This window comes from Neofelis nebulosa, chromosome 11 (genome assembly GCF_028018385.1).
Source record: "Neofelis nebulosa isolate mNeoNeb1 chromosome 11, mNeoNeb1.pri, whole genome shotgun sequence".
Taxonomy (NCBI): Eukaryota; Metazoa; Chordata; class Mammalia; order Carnivora; family Felidae; genus Neofelis; species Neofelis nebulosa.
Genome location: NC_080792.1, coordinates 38,512,954 through 38,527,852, shown reverse-complemented (window position 1 = coordinate 38,527,852; position 14,899 = coordinate 38,512,954). Strand labels below are relative to the sequence as shown.

At 37.3% G+C, this 14,899-nt stretch overlaps 1 protein-coding gene across 30 annotated transcripts in view; it reads left to right on the top strand.

Annotated features, from left to right (window-relative positions):
- DTNA (dystrobrevin alpha) overlaps positions 1-14,899 on the top strand; it is a 359,115-nt gene that overhangs the window by 193,817 nt on the left and 150,399 nt on the right. The gene's annotated exons all lie outside the window — the stretch shown is intronic.

Below are 14,899 nucleotides of genomic sequence, written 5' to 3'. Positions count from 1 at the left end.
AACTCTTCTTCTGTTGCAGGAGCAGGACTTGCTGGGTGGAATTTCACTGTCGCCCCCACCCCCAGCCCTCCGTGGGCACAGGACAAATTTCTCCCTTCCCCTGCTCCCAGCTCCCTCGCCCCCCCCCTCCCCGTTTTCACCCTCTATTAATTTGAAAGTCTAAAACACTGTGACTTTTTTCTGGCACTTTGGTATGCGTGTGAGGCTGTGTGTGCAAGTAGAAGTAAGAAAACTGGAAAGAAGTAATAAGAATGCAATAATCCATGTCTTCAGGTCAATGTAAAACAGGGCAAAATGTTTCCTTGTTTTGAACTTTAGAAATGGTCCGCTTTTCCTAGAGGACACCTTGTTCGTGGTATCGGTCCTAAGCTGCTTGTCTCTTATACTAAATGAACAGTAGGGCAAAATTCCCCCGCGTGTTACATAGTGTATTTGTTGTATTTGGGCATTTATTCCTCTTTCATCCTATTCCTGCCAGCCCCATCTAACATGAGTAGTTCGGTTTTATCTACAATTTTTACAACATATTTTATTTCCGTTTCGTATTATGTTCTTTCAGGCATTGTGGTCTATATGCTTCAGAGGATTTGAAAATAGAAGTAGATACAATACGGGTTAGTATAAAAGGAACTCTTGCTTAGAGGCTGGAGAGAGCCGAATGTAAACAATGCGGTGCGTGGGGAACCTTCCATTCTCAGAGCACAGAAGCCTCTCCCTGCGTTGTTTACACATCGCCCTAGCAGCTTGCTTCAAAAGAGGTGCCTTTGATATGCGCAGAGCAAGTTAAAGGAGAAAATTTCTTTGCTAATAACTTCTGTTGCTTCCTTCGTCGCGGTTTCTATTGATGTCTGTTGTTGGTCTTTCTCATCAGACGTTAGGACTGACTTTAATTTTTTAGTCAAGGGCTAACTTAGCCAACTTCTCTCGGCTTGGGAGAAACTTGTCCCGGCAGCGTGAGAGACAAAGCCGAGCTAAAACAGGAGCAGAGCCCCGCTGTTACTCAAGCGGACTCACTCTCCACCTGGAGTGTTTTCATACACGAAAGTCTTTCAAAAAATACTTTCCTAGCTAAAGTCGATTATTTGCCACTAACTGGCACTGACTTGGATAAAAGCCAAGAAATGATCCCAAGTTTGGTCATATACCTCTCTTTATTCAAAAAGGGAAACAGCTTTTGTTATATACATTTATGTTCTGTGATTTTCATTGCTATTTCCTTAGTCTCTCTAATTGTCATACATCTGGGTCATCTTCTAACTTTGCGCAAGGAGTTATAATCATTTTTTCAAAATTTTTTTTGCCATAACTTCAAATAAAGGGCACTATTTCCATGATAGCAAATATCAAAAGTATTGTAACAACACTGAACAGGTGTAAAATGCCCATGCTTGTATCTGAAATCATTCTTTCCTTTTACCCTTTGTTGTTTTGAACATGGAACAAGCTATGATCGTCAACTGTGGAACATAGAATATACTCACAAGCATAAGTTGTTACTAGCTAAGAACAGGAAATTCCCAAGAAGCAGTGAAAGATGGTACCTGGTAAGATATTTTAAAGTGTGAAATTCTCAATATTGACAATACCTGAGGTAGAAAGTGGTCTGTTTTTATTAAAGGAAAAATAAGGAAGGGAAGGAGGCCAAAGGAAGGGAGGGAGAGTCAGAGACAGAAGGAGAGGACACAAGAAAGAGAGATGAAAGGTAAAGATAAAAGTGTAAGTGATCTCTTAACCAAGCTTTCTTCTTTCCCAGCAGTACTGTAACGGGTTAAATATCTATATATAAAGAAGAGAGATGGAGTAGTGTGGATGAAGTGAAATTACTGAAAAGTACGAGCATTCTCCACTATTCCATGTTCGAAGTACTTGATCAGGCTTCAGTCCATTCTGTAATTGGAATGAAAACAAATTCCTCTTGTTTCAGTTCCTGTAGTTTCTATAGTCTCAGTCTTTGGGCTAAGATATCAGCCAGCTTAGCCATTAGAGCTAGATGTATGTAAAAAACAATATATATCCAAATTTCTATGATTTTTATACACCTGACACCAGGCCATATGTACGTGTCCATTTCTCAGGTCATCATACCTGAGATGTCTATAAGATGGAAGCTCCTACTCAATTTTATTTTTTATAATAACTGTATGTATTTAAGGTATACAACATGATTTGATTCACACATTTCACTATGATAGTGAAATAATTACTGCAGTCAAGCTAATTAACATATGTTCCCTCACATACTTGCTACTTTTCGGTGTGTGGTAAGAGTGCATGGAATTTGCAAACTTCCAGTATGCAATATACAGTATTATTACCTATGGTCATTATGCTGTACATTAGATCTCTAGACTTGTTCTTCCTACATAACTGCAACTTCGTACACGCTGACCAACATCTCATTTCCCCCACCTCCCCATCTGATGTGAGTGAGAACATGCAGTATTTTTCTTTCTGTGTCTGGCTTACTTCACTTAGTATAGTGTCTTCTAGGTTCATGCATGTTGTTGCAAATGGCAGGATCTTCTTTGTAAATATTCCATTGTATGTATATATCACAAAGTCTTTATCCATTCATACGTTGATGGACACTTAGGTCATTTTGTATCTTGGGTATTCTGAATAATGCTGCGGTGAACATGGGAGCACAGATATCTCTTCCATGTACTGATTTAATTTCCTTTGTGGATATACTCAGAAAAGAGATTGTTGGGTCTCTGGTAGTTGTATTTTTAGTTTTTTGAGAAACCTCTTGTCCATAATGGCTATATGGAAGTTTCTTTTCTAGTTGTTTTGATATTTACATTCTTAAGGTACAAAATGATTTTTGATGTGCCTGTTTTAAATTAGAAGTGTTGCCAAAGTGTTTTAATCGAATCATATTTTTGTCAACCTTTCTTTAAATCAGCCTTTATTTTTCATTTTGAATGATCGGCAGTGTTTCTTAACATTTTAGCTTTAATTTCTAGAGCTCCCTAGCCTCTCAGATACCTAATTATCTGCGTTTACCTCTATTAAGGAGATAAATGTTCAACAGAGCCATGATGAAGAAGAATCATATTGACTCTTATAGCTTTTTCAATAAAATTAATGATAACTGTTGAACCCCAAGACAAAATTTCTAAAGATTGATGACTCTATCAGCTAGATATTCCATTTTTAGGAATTGTTATTTTTAAACCTATGACTTCATTAAAGTGGGTTTTATTATTGACAACTATGTAATTTTTTTGTATGAAAAGAATTGGACTTTTTAAAAATATTCTTAAATGTTTCAAATGAAAGAAAAGTAATGGCACCGTGATCACAATCATGATGATGACAATGGCAATAATGATTAATTCAGAGAATAAGATAGACTTTATTAGAAAGCTCCAAGCTCTGTATGGAGTAAAAGGCCAATGTTTTTTTTAGAAAAGTAGAAATTTCTAATGGTGATTTTCAGATATTTACTTTCAAATTTAATTAATTCCATTAATAACATTTAGAACTCACTAACAATAGGTGTTTCTGTTATGTTATCAGAACTTATTATAAAGGATGTTGACTTTGTTCAATAAGCATTGGAAACTTTCATTAATAACGATTAAACTTACCAATAATTGTGCAATATGTAGTCCAGTATCTGATAGGAAAAAAGTAATTTCATTGCTAGGAATGAGCAATTTGTTACATTTTTAATATACAAAAAGAAACAATCAACTGGTTCCACTTTCATGATAACATTAGCCTGATCCATTTTAGAGTGATATTATTATAAGAATTTCCCTCTACCTGGTATGTATATTATGAAATATTCACTATTGACACCATTTCAATTTTTTAATCATCTTTTTAAATTTTAAATTATTTTTAAAATAAATAACAATATTTTATGTCTCAAACCTATTAATTTGTGTTTGTTTGGGGAATATTATACCCAGAAATATCACTTGCCTCTACCTACCCTCACATGAAAGAAAATACCATATGGATTGACAATTCCAATATATAATGTGGTTCCACCAAAGTAGTAGAAGAAAATACAAAACTTGAGATAGAAAGTTATGCTTTCAATGGCAGAAACCACAAAGTAATGGTTACATGAAGTTATTACACACCTGCATAGCTTCCACTATTATCAAGATGACTCCCTAGAATTGTCCATTTTTTTTTTTTTTACCAAGGATGAACCTAAACTGATACACCATAATCACCCAAAGATCAGAGTTTACCTTATGGTTCCCTCTTGGCATTGTCCATTCTATGGGTTTGGACAGATGTATAATGGTATCTGTCCATTATTATAATATTACACAGGGTGTTTTCACTGTCCTAAAAATCCTCCGTGCTCTGCCCTTTTATCTCTCCCTTCTCCTCCACCCTCTTTCACGGAAATCACTGATTTTTTTTATCGTCTCTCTGGCTTTGCCTTTTCCAGAATATCATATAGTTGGTATAATACGTTATATAGCCTTCTCACATTGGCTTCTTCTACTTAGTAATATGCATTTAAGCTTCCTTCATGTCTTTTCATATCTTGATAGCTCATTTCTCTTTAGCCCTGAATAATACTACATTGTCTGGATGTATCACAGTTTATTTATTCACTCACCTATTGAAGGATATCTCGGTTGTTTCCAAGTTTGAGCAGTCATGAATAAAGCTGCTGTAAACACCCATGTGCAGGGTTTTGTGTAGACATAAGTTTTCAACTCCTTTAGGAAATAACATGGAGTAGGATGACTGGATCATATGGTAAGAGTATGTTCAGTTTTGTAAGAAACTTCCACACTGTCTTCCTAAGTAGTGGTATCATTTTGAATTCCCAATAATGAATGTGAGTTCCTGTTAGTCCACATCTCATTAGCATTTGGTGTTGTTGCTGTTCTGGATTTTGAGCAGAGTTGCCTAATGGTATCTCATTGTTTTAATTTGCTTTTCCCTAATAACATATGATGTGGATATCTTTTCATATGCTTGTTTGCCATCTGTATATCTTCTTTAGTAAGGTATTTGTTTAGGTCATTGGCCTGTATTTTAATTGCTTTTTTTTTTATTGTTGAGTTTAAGAGTTCTTTGTATATTTCGATAACAGTCCTTTATCAGATGTGCCTTTTGCAAATATATAATCTCAGTCTGTGGCTCGTCTTCTCATTCTCTTGATATTGTCTTTCACAGAGCAAAAATCTTTAATTTTAATGAAGCCCAGCTTATCAATTATTTCTTTCATGGATTGTGCCTTTGGTGTTGTATTCACTAATTATTTTTAAATACCTACAAATTAAACAAATATCATTTTAATCCTTAGCAAATATATTTAAAAGAGAGAAGCAGGGGGAGGAGAGGGAAATAATACCCGATGTTAAGGAAAGTGTGGAAAATGGGAACTCACATCCGTTGCTTTTCAGAGTATAAATTGATATTTTTGGAGCAGGGTAGGGTCAACATAACAATGCATAGTAAAGGCTTTAAATATTATATACCTTTGGACCCAACAATTCTACTATAAGGAAAATATCCTAACAAAATAAATAGTCAAACATATACAGATATAGATGATATAGATATAGATATAGATATAGATATAGATATAGATAGACACAGGGTTTTTCATTGTCATGGTGTTTATGTGTAAACAAGAGCAGCCATTCTGAAGAAAAAGAATCTGAGAAATGTAACAAACACACCAGCTTATATTTCTGCTCTGATAGCTGTAAAGTTGTAATAGGTCACAGACATGGCTATATGTTTATCTAACTGTTCCACTTCTCTACTCTTTAGATAGAACATGATTAGGCAGCGTCATATAGAGAAAAGGGTCTTGGCTAAAGATTCAGAATGCCAGGGTGCTTCAATGGACTAACTGAATTAATATAAATATAGGAACATAAAGCATCATTAAAATCCTAATGTTAGAGAGTAGAAAATAAAAACCTGTGGATCTCTTTATCCATTTAGTTGCATTTGTCTTCACAACTGGTGTTGCAAATAAAAAGCCCCCATATCAAGTGGAAGAGGGAGGGTTCATTTTTATAATTTCACTGAAAGAATGTGCCAAATGGTAAAACATGGAATGCTTTGACTTTGGTGGAAAAACGGTAAATATTTTGGATAGGATATACTTCCCAAGTATTATTGTTTGAAATTTACTAAAAATAAATTTCTTCTCATATAAGGATGGGCAGAGGATAATTGGTCTTGACTGTAAACTCACCTTTAGGTGTAGTGAAGAGGGCAGAGATCTAGAGCAGTGTTGTTCAGTAGAACCTTCCATGGTGCTAAACATTCTATGTCTGTGCTGTCCAATGTGGTAACTACTAACCACCTATAGCTGTTGAGCTCTCAAAATATGACTAGTGTGACTGAGGAACTGTATTTCTAATTTTATTTAATGCCAAGTAATTTGAGTTTAAATGGCCATCTATGACTAGCACTTTCTTATTGAACACTGTGGCTCTAGAATTAAGCACAACAAATCGGGTCATTTATTGAATGTGGGCATTCATTTCAAGCATTTCTGATGAATAAGGGTGATATAGGATAAGAAGGTGAATATTCTTAGTGAAATTTCCCTTTCATTCAAGGAAATACTTAACAGGGAGATTGTTTGATTCTATGACTGTAAGTCCAAGATTGTTCAGAGAAATCTTGGTCCCAAATATATTTTTGCCTTGCTCACTTAAGAATTCTAGAGACTATGAGAAAGGATAACAGTGAACAACCAGACGAAGAGATACACAGGGTGAGTTCCAGAAGAGTGCTGAGCGCAGGCATTTCTGTCCCAGTGGAGTTGGGGTGCACCACCTGTCTTGTCACAATGGATGTGTTCACCAACACATCCAAACCCCATACTTTTGGTATTTCTGGAGGTTTCATCAGTTTGGGACAATCCATCATTAATCACTCCCCCTAGAGAATGGGGATGGAGCTGAAATCTCCAAGCTTCAAGTCATGGCTTGATCTTTCTAGTGACTGGACCCCATCCCAAAGCTATGCAGTTGCCCACTGATAGTCATCTCATTAGAACAAAGACACTCACTCCTATCATTTAGAAAATCCCAAAGTGTTTAGGAGCTCTGTGTCAGGAGCCAGGGACAAGACCAAATATTAGAACAAAACATGGTTCTAATGTTCTTATCACTTAGGAAATGACAAGGGTGTTAGAGCTCTATGCCAGGACTCAGGGGCAGAGACCAATATATATTTTCTATTATTTCACAATCAGACACTGTACTCGACATTGAAAACAGAGTGACAGTCCAGAGTCCCTAGATTCAAAGTTTCCTTGAAATATGATTAGGAATTGTAAGACACAGACCAGATGTTACAGAGGAGGGGTGAGAAAAATGTTTTGTGCAGAAGGAAGCATTGGGATAAACTTTAAAAATAGTGAGCATTACATGGGAGATTGGGGAAAGGAAGATCTATAGAGAGGGAACAGTTGGGAAAAATCAGGGAAAGGTGAGAATCAGAAATTTCTGAAGACATAAGCGAGTCATGAAGACGTAACAAGAATAGAACTCAGAAGGTGTTCAGGACCAGATCGCCATCACCACTATCATCACCACCACCATCATCACGTATTCGTCTCCACCACTGTCACCACCACCACCATCATCATCATATCGTCTGTCACCACCACCATGACCACCACCACCGACTGGGGGGAAGCCATACCGGATGGACAGAAATAAGTGAAGAAGTTAATGGTACAGTTCAGAGCAAGGATGAGGGAAGGAGGGTGTAAGCTCAGAGCATGAAAGCAGAAGTTGAAAAAGAGTCGATTTGAGATGTGTTTTGCCAGTTGTCTGTCTTACAGTAAGTCAGGGAGAGAACATCTGGCTTATTTTTTAAGCCTCCTTGAAAATCGTCAATTACTGCATGCATCACTGCAGCAAGATTATCGTGGCCAAGGAAACAGAGCATATCGAAGATAATGCAAGTTTTCCTAACAAGACCAACTTTCGTAAATCATCCTGTTGGAAGCAAGTGCCACTTACTATCATCTGTGTTCTTGAAGCATGTGGCACATCACAGTATTATTTGGAGATGTGGTAGAACTGAGGTTATAAAGAAATGTAACTTTATATTTATAAATTTTTCCCTTTTGTTAAAACCTTAATGTTCTTTGATATGGACATATAGTGATGTCTTTTTTCTTTCTAACACACACGGAATTTTAAAGTATATACTAAGAACCCATTGAGAAAGGTCAGAACACAGTTCCCTTTATCATTGTAGAAGTAGTCTCGTAAATGAACTTCTGATTTGGGTATATTATTATTCTCCTGCCTTTGCGCATTGAGGTGGCTTTTTTTTCCTCTTCACGGTATATCCTGGTTCATTCACAGATTGGAAGATAATAGAAGCATCAGGGCCTCTACTGTTTTCCAAGAAGTTATTTTCAATTTCTTCTAAACTTGTATGGTCACTGTGGTTGGAGAGGAATATTGGGAAATGTGGGGGGCGGGGGGGGGGGAAGTGGAGGAGATGGAATGTTGTCTTGACAACAAAGAGCAGGAAGGAGGAGAGGGGTATTGCCCAAGGGGATCCACAGTAGTCTGACTATCAGGAGGACAAACCAAATAGGGTGAGGAGGGAATAGCAATGTGCTGGCCATATAGTTCTTTCCAGTATGTGGGACGGCAGTGGAAAATCCAAACATACGGGAGGACGTACAGAGCACATCAAATGAGAGTTCTGTACATTTTCTGATAAAAAAGCAGAACACTTCCTGAGTGCCAGGTACAGTTCTAAACGTGCTTAGTTTACTCATTTGTTTTTAAGTTGAGGAACCCTCATTTAGAGAACAACACGTAGAACACAGAAATCATTGAATGCATGTAGTTATTATCCCCGTTAATCATCACAACAACCCCATGAGCCTTTTATCATAGATCATCTTTAGTTTATGCATAAAGAAACCAAGGCTAGAGAGGTTAAGTAATCTCCCCAAGGGCTTACAGTTAATAAGAGAGAGAGAGAGACAGAGAGAGAGAGCGCGCTCTAGTTAATGGACTCAACCATTATGCCATCTTGCCTGCTCTTGATCTATGTAAAGTCTATTATATGTAAGGGGATGATACTTATAAAGTGCTTTCAGAGTATCTGACAGATAGTAAATTCTTAAAGATGTTAGCCATTATTATTGTGTAATAAGATTTAGAAGATGTTTTGATATTTATGTCATTCTACATAACACTGCTGAAAAATAGTAAGATTTTTAGGGCAGCTTTGGCTTTTTTCTCACGTAGGTGTGAGTAAAGCTTTGTTTACGAGCATGCCCATCATAAAGTGGAGGAAGCTTCTTTCCACCCACACATTATCAGTCAGTTGCACTGGCACAGTTGACGTTTTCACCTCAAAGAAATGTGCCTTATAGAACTGTTCCATATACACATCTACACAACTCTGACCTTTTGACAGAGAATGACTACTGCGACCTGTATGGTACTGATGTGAACAAGTGAGATTCCCTTCCGTGCTTGGTATTTGAAGAACATGTCAATTTGCTCATTGCAGTCTGACATTTGCATAACCTAAGGGAGTTCGTGAGAGGCTGGCAGCCAGGAAAAGGAATCAGGCCAGAGGATGGAAAGGCATAGTCATAAGGGACTGGATTGGTAATAGAGTCTTCAAGGTCATGCGGGTGATTCCAGGCAGAACCCAGCTAGACCTTCGTACACAGTCAGACACAAACTTGGATTCTGATCTGTTTTGCCTATAACATGGGTTAGTTGGGGGTAGGTGGATTGTCATCCTCTGTACAGAAGTAATTTCATGGAAAATGAGGTGGCTTGCAATCTAACTGAAGTAAGAATGTCAACAGACGCAGAATTAAAGATACTTAGTATTACAGATGCAGACAGTGAAAGAGCAGCTCTGAGGCTGGACTTCTGGACAGAATGGCACTGCTGTGGGTTGTGCGTGAGAAATGAGCAAAGGAGGGTTGAGGACACCATGGCTCAGGCTGGCAGAAATGTGAGGACTCTGGAAGGAGTCAGGGGACGGCAAAAGAGAGCAAGGCAAAGCCTCAGGATGGGTGACCAGCAGTTGCCTTGTCTTCTGGTTTGGTCACTTCTATCGCTCCCATTGTCTTTATCTGTGACGTCAGTGGTTTGGCTGATGATGTCACTGGGAAAGTGTGCCAGGCACTACTCCAGTAAGAGGATGAGGAAGGAGACCAGCTGTCCTCCCTCCACTCTGCTACTTAGGGAAGGGCAGGCTGGGGGAATGAGGTGGGAAAATCTATCTTTAGATATTTATCCTCTGCTATGCAACCCTCATCTCAGATGGCTACTTGCCCATGAGCTTAAATGGCCGTAGTTTCTTTGAACTGTTAGGGAGTATGATGATCATGTTATGATTCATGGGGTCTCCAGAGTAATCTCTGCAAATGTTATGTGTCATTTATTATCTGGAGAAGTAACAAGCTTTTATTAACCATAATAGCTAACATGTGTATTGTGGTTTGCTGTTTGCAAAGTATTTAGGTTGCATTATATTTGAACCTCCTAATATTCCTACAAGGGAGATGACATCATTATCCGCTTTTTAAAGACGAATGAATGAATTTCTTGGAGGCACTGAGCCAGCAAAGCATGGATTTTAATGTGCTGATTTACTGAGACATGCTGCTTCCCTCGAAGTCCCTCTCACCTTTAAAAGTAAAAATCTCCTTAGTGATAGCAATTTGCCTTTAGAAGACTTCTGTTACAAATAAAGAGCTCTTGCATTTATTCAGATTTATTCAGATTGAATCCTCTTTTTTCTTCATACTTCAAGGCAGTTTATGTACACAGTAGGTATTTAATAAGTGTCACCTGCCTGGTTATTGTCCCTTTGTAGTAATCACTGTGATTCGCATACACCTGATGAAAAAATAATTTTGCAGTAAAGGGAATAGTCAGAGATTGTAAGTCCAAATGTGGGAAACTAATGTGAATAAAAACGAGAAGCAATTCTTTTTAGTTTAAGAAAAAGGTGTCACATCCAACATCTAAACAAGTGGATTTAAAATAATTCCGAAAACAAAAGGCAACAAGGCAGATGCTTTATGCCTATGTAAAGCCAATAAAAGGAAATTATTCTGAGCCTCCAAACAACTCTCTCCCATCTTCATGCAACAACCAAACAATATTCAATTTAATCCTACCGATAGGATTTATCGGAACAATGTCCCGTTCCGTTCCTAGGTATGCATTTTGCTCTCGTATTATCCAATCTTCTTTACAACTGTTTTCTTACCCAGCACTGCTCATGAGTTTAGCTGTCTTTCTTGTCTCCCAGAGATATCAAAAATACTCTTCCCTCTGACTAGTTCCGTGTGAGCATCGGGGTTGAAGTCTCAGCAGGAGAAACAAAGCCAGTGGCAATGCTTGCCAGCAACAAGTGTTTCCAATTTGGCTTTGCTGAAGTTCCTTTACTTCAGCTAGTGCTGCTGTCGTTGGGGGTTCCTTCTGATCACACTTTGCCTTAAAATGTAAAAAAGTTGTTCTGCATTGCAACATTTATTACCTTTGGTGTTTAACATTGTATCAAAATAATCCTTTGGGTTTAAATGTTCTCTTCTGACAGTAATGCTACGATCTGAGACTCCTGTTTAGGATTAGGGTCGGGCAAGAAGAGAATTAAGATGAAGGGCAGCTTTGCTTACTAGCTATTAAATATATTATAAGGCTGTAATTATAATTAAGTTGAACTATAACTAAGAGAGTGTTGATACAGAGAAAACCCTGGGGTATAAACAAATACTAGCATATGTATTAGTATATGCTAAACAAGGCAGTGCGTATCAATAGGGAAGATTATTATTATTATTATACAGTAAGTTTTATGGGAAAGGAAAAGGTCTTCATTTGTACTACAAAATAAATTCCAGCTAGATTAGATTTAAATACTTACAATAAATCAGACTTTAAGTATTAGGGAAAAAATAGAAGAATTTTTAAAACAGCTTTATTGAGATATAAGTGACAGCATACCATTATTTACAGTGTACAAATGAATATGTTTTGATCTAATGTGTATACCCTTTAAACCATCTCTAGAATCCAGAGAGCATTTCTGTCATCCCCAAAAGTTTCCTCACGGCCCTTGGTTATGCCGCCCTCTTACCCCTTCTCCATATCCCCAAGCAACCACAGACCCACTTTTGCTCGCCATAAATCAGTCTGCATTTTCTAGGGTTTTGTATATGGCATCATATGGTGCATACTCATTTTATCTAGTTTCTTTCACTCAGCATGGTTATCTTCAGATTCAACCATGTCATTGCATGAATCAATATGTTCATTTTTATTGCCGTTTGTTTATTGTTTTTCCATTAATCTGTTGATAGACATTGAGATTTTTTTTTCAGTTTTTGACTATTACAAATAAAGCCACTGTGAACATTCATGTTCAAATATTTAAATATATGTATATTTTTTCTTTCCTTTTGAGTAAATATCTGGAGGATTTTTGAGTGATCTGCGAAAGGAAAGGGTCTTATCAGTATAAAAATGGAGGTTCATAGTGGGAAAAAGTTTTATTTGACAACATTAACATTTTTAATTTCTTGACATCAAAAACTGTCATTGACGAAATTCTAGGTGAATGATAGTCAAGAAAAATATAGAAGGAAGAGCTAACAGTGGTAAGAACTTGCTATAGACAGGGCATCAAAAGCTGTCTGTTTGCTATATCAGTTCCTCTACCCAACAGTCGTAAAAAGGAGACACTGTTATCCCAGTTTAAGGCACCCTACATCTTAACCAATGTTCTGTGCTGTGTCCTTGTGTAGACAGGGCATATGTTACACGCAGATGGAATACTCGTCAGAGAAGTCCAGCGTCGTAGTGCTGAAAAGTGTATGTAAAACATAATAGAAATAATTCATGAAATGCACCTCTCGTCCACATAGGTGAGATAATAGGTCAGTAGCCTTAATATAAAGAACTTTTGCAAGCCACAGAGGAAAATGCTAAGAGTCACGATGAGAAAGGGGCATAAATATGTAGCTCACAACCAAGTGAAAGTAAAAAGGCATGAAAAAAATATTAAACTTCACTTATAATCAAAGAAATAAAACCTTGCTGTATCACCTTTCAAAGTAGCAAATATTTTTAGATGTTTTGTTGTTGAGTTGTTTTGCTCTGATAGTGGCAATGTCATGCTAGTGAGTTTGGAAGCCATTCTCACACTTTATTGGTGGAAATGTAAATTAATACAATAATTCTGGAAAGCAGTTTGACAGATATCAGTATGTATCGGTGACTTTGAAAATAACTACACCCTTTAATAACAATTTCCTTTTTGAAGTCACCTGGAGAAATAATGTGAGAGGGATACAAATATTTATGTACAGGCATCTTTCTTTTTAGCATTATTTATAGCAGTAAAAAAATTGGATATATCTTGTAACAGAAAAACGAACAGTGAAGGTCATTCTATAGCTAAGAAATCCTATGTGGCCACCAAAGGGGTGTTTATCAAGCTATTTCATAAATTATCAGTAGGAATGGAACTTACTACAAATTTTCTGGTGAGCAGTTTGATAATATTTTTAATTGACTTAAAATGCTGATGAACATTGACTTAGTAATTCTGCTTTTAGGGCTATCTAAAATGGAAATACTTTTACACAAAAATTTGCAGGCATGGAATGAATCACAGTATTATTTAAAATAATCATTTTTTTAAACAACTAAATCCCAGCAAGGGATAAATTAAATAATTTAATAAATTTAGTAGATTATTTAATAGATTAAATTATGGTACATTCGTATGATGAAAACCATCTAAAATGTCTTATAATAAAGTGTTTAGTGAGAGATACTATACTTTATGATAAAATATCATCTGTCATCGAATCCTGATATTGAAATTGAAAAGTAGAGAAAAATAGGAGAAAACAAAATGTTAGTAGTGATTAATGTATGGTAATACATTAATTTTTCTATCTTTACTTTCCTGTGTTTTCTAAGCTTTCGTCAGTGAATATGTACTACTTTCGCAATGCTGTGATAGAAATTAGATTATAGAGGCAGAATTTGAGATTAAATGCTCAATGTGAACGTGCGGAAAAGAGGCAAGAAGGATATCAACCAAAACATTAATAGCAGGGTTTTGATTTTTCTTTTCTATAATCTTTGAAATTTTTCTAAATAGTAAGGACTCAGGGCAAAAACGGTTTTGAGAAAGAAAAGGAAAAAACAAGGCCCTTTCGTTAATTTGAGAAAAAATAATGCATGAGGACAGAAGGGAATTAGAATAAGCTCTTCCTACTACAGGAACAAGAAATACCTCTCCAAGGAGTTTAAAAGGAGGAAGTGGTTGATGTAAATAAAAGAGCCCAGGTGCCCTTGGCTTCATGCTTGTTTAGACTCCAGAGACCCAGAGGACATCCCCAAAGTGCTATCTTTTCTTGTTTCCGGGCTCTGCTCGTTTCTGCTTAACTGTATTCCCGTGAGTCCTACCCAAACAGCATAACCAGATCTGTGTCTCCCACTCACCCACAGACAGGGGCTTTCCAGCTGGCAGGTAGGATGGCCACCAGCAGCCCCTAATCACATACCGCCCCCCTTGGCGTCCCCAGCGGGGAATTCTTCTTAGTACCTCAAACAAGATCCCAGCAAGTAAGCGGCAAAGGCTGGCTTGGGTTGGATGCACAGCGCTGAATGGTCACCGTGGTGGGGTGGGGGTGTGGGCATTCTACTGTGTCTGAAGGGAAACAAAGTCAGCCCCACAGCAAACACTGGAATAGATGACAAGAGGGGTTAGAGGTGAAAAGGAGGAAAGGGAATATTGGGAGGACGGTGTGACAGATGTCAGTGACAGAAACTAGAAGGTACCAGGGCCAGGCATTCGACAAAAGTCCCTCACTCAGTCCTCACAGAATTGCATAAGGTAGATGTCCTTCTTGAAATTTCAAAGGAGG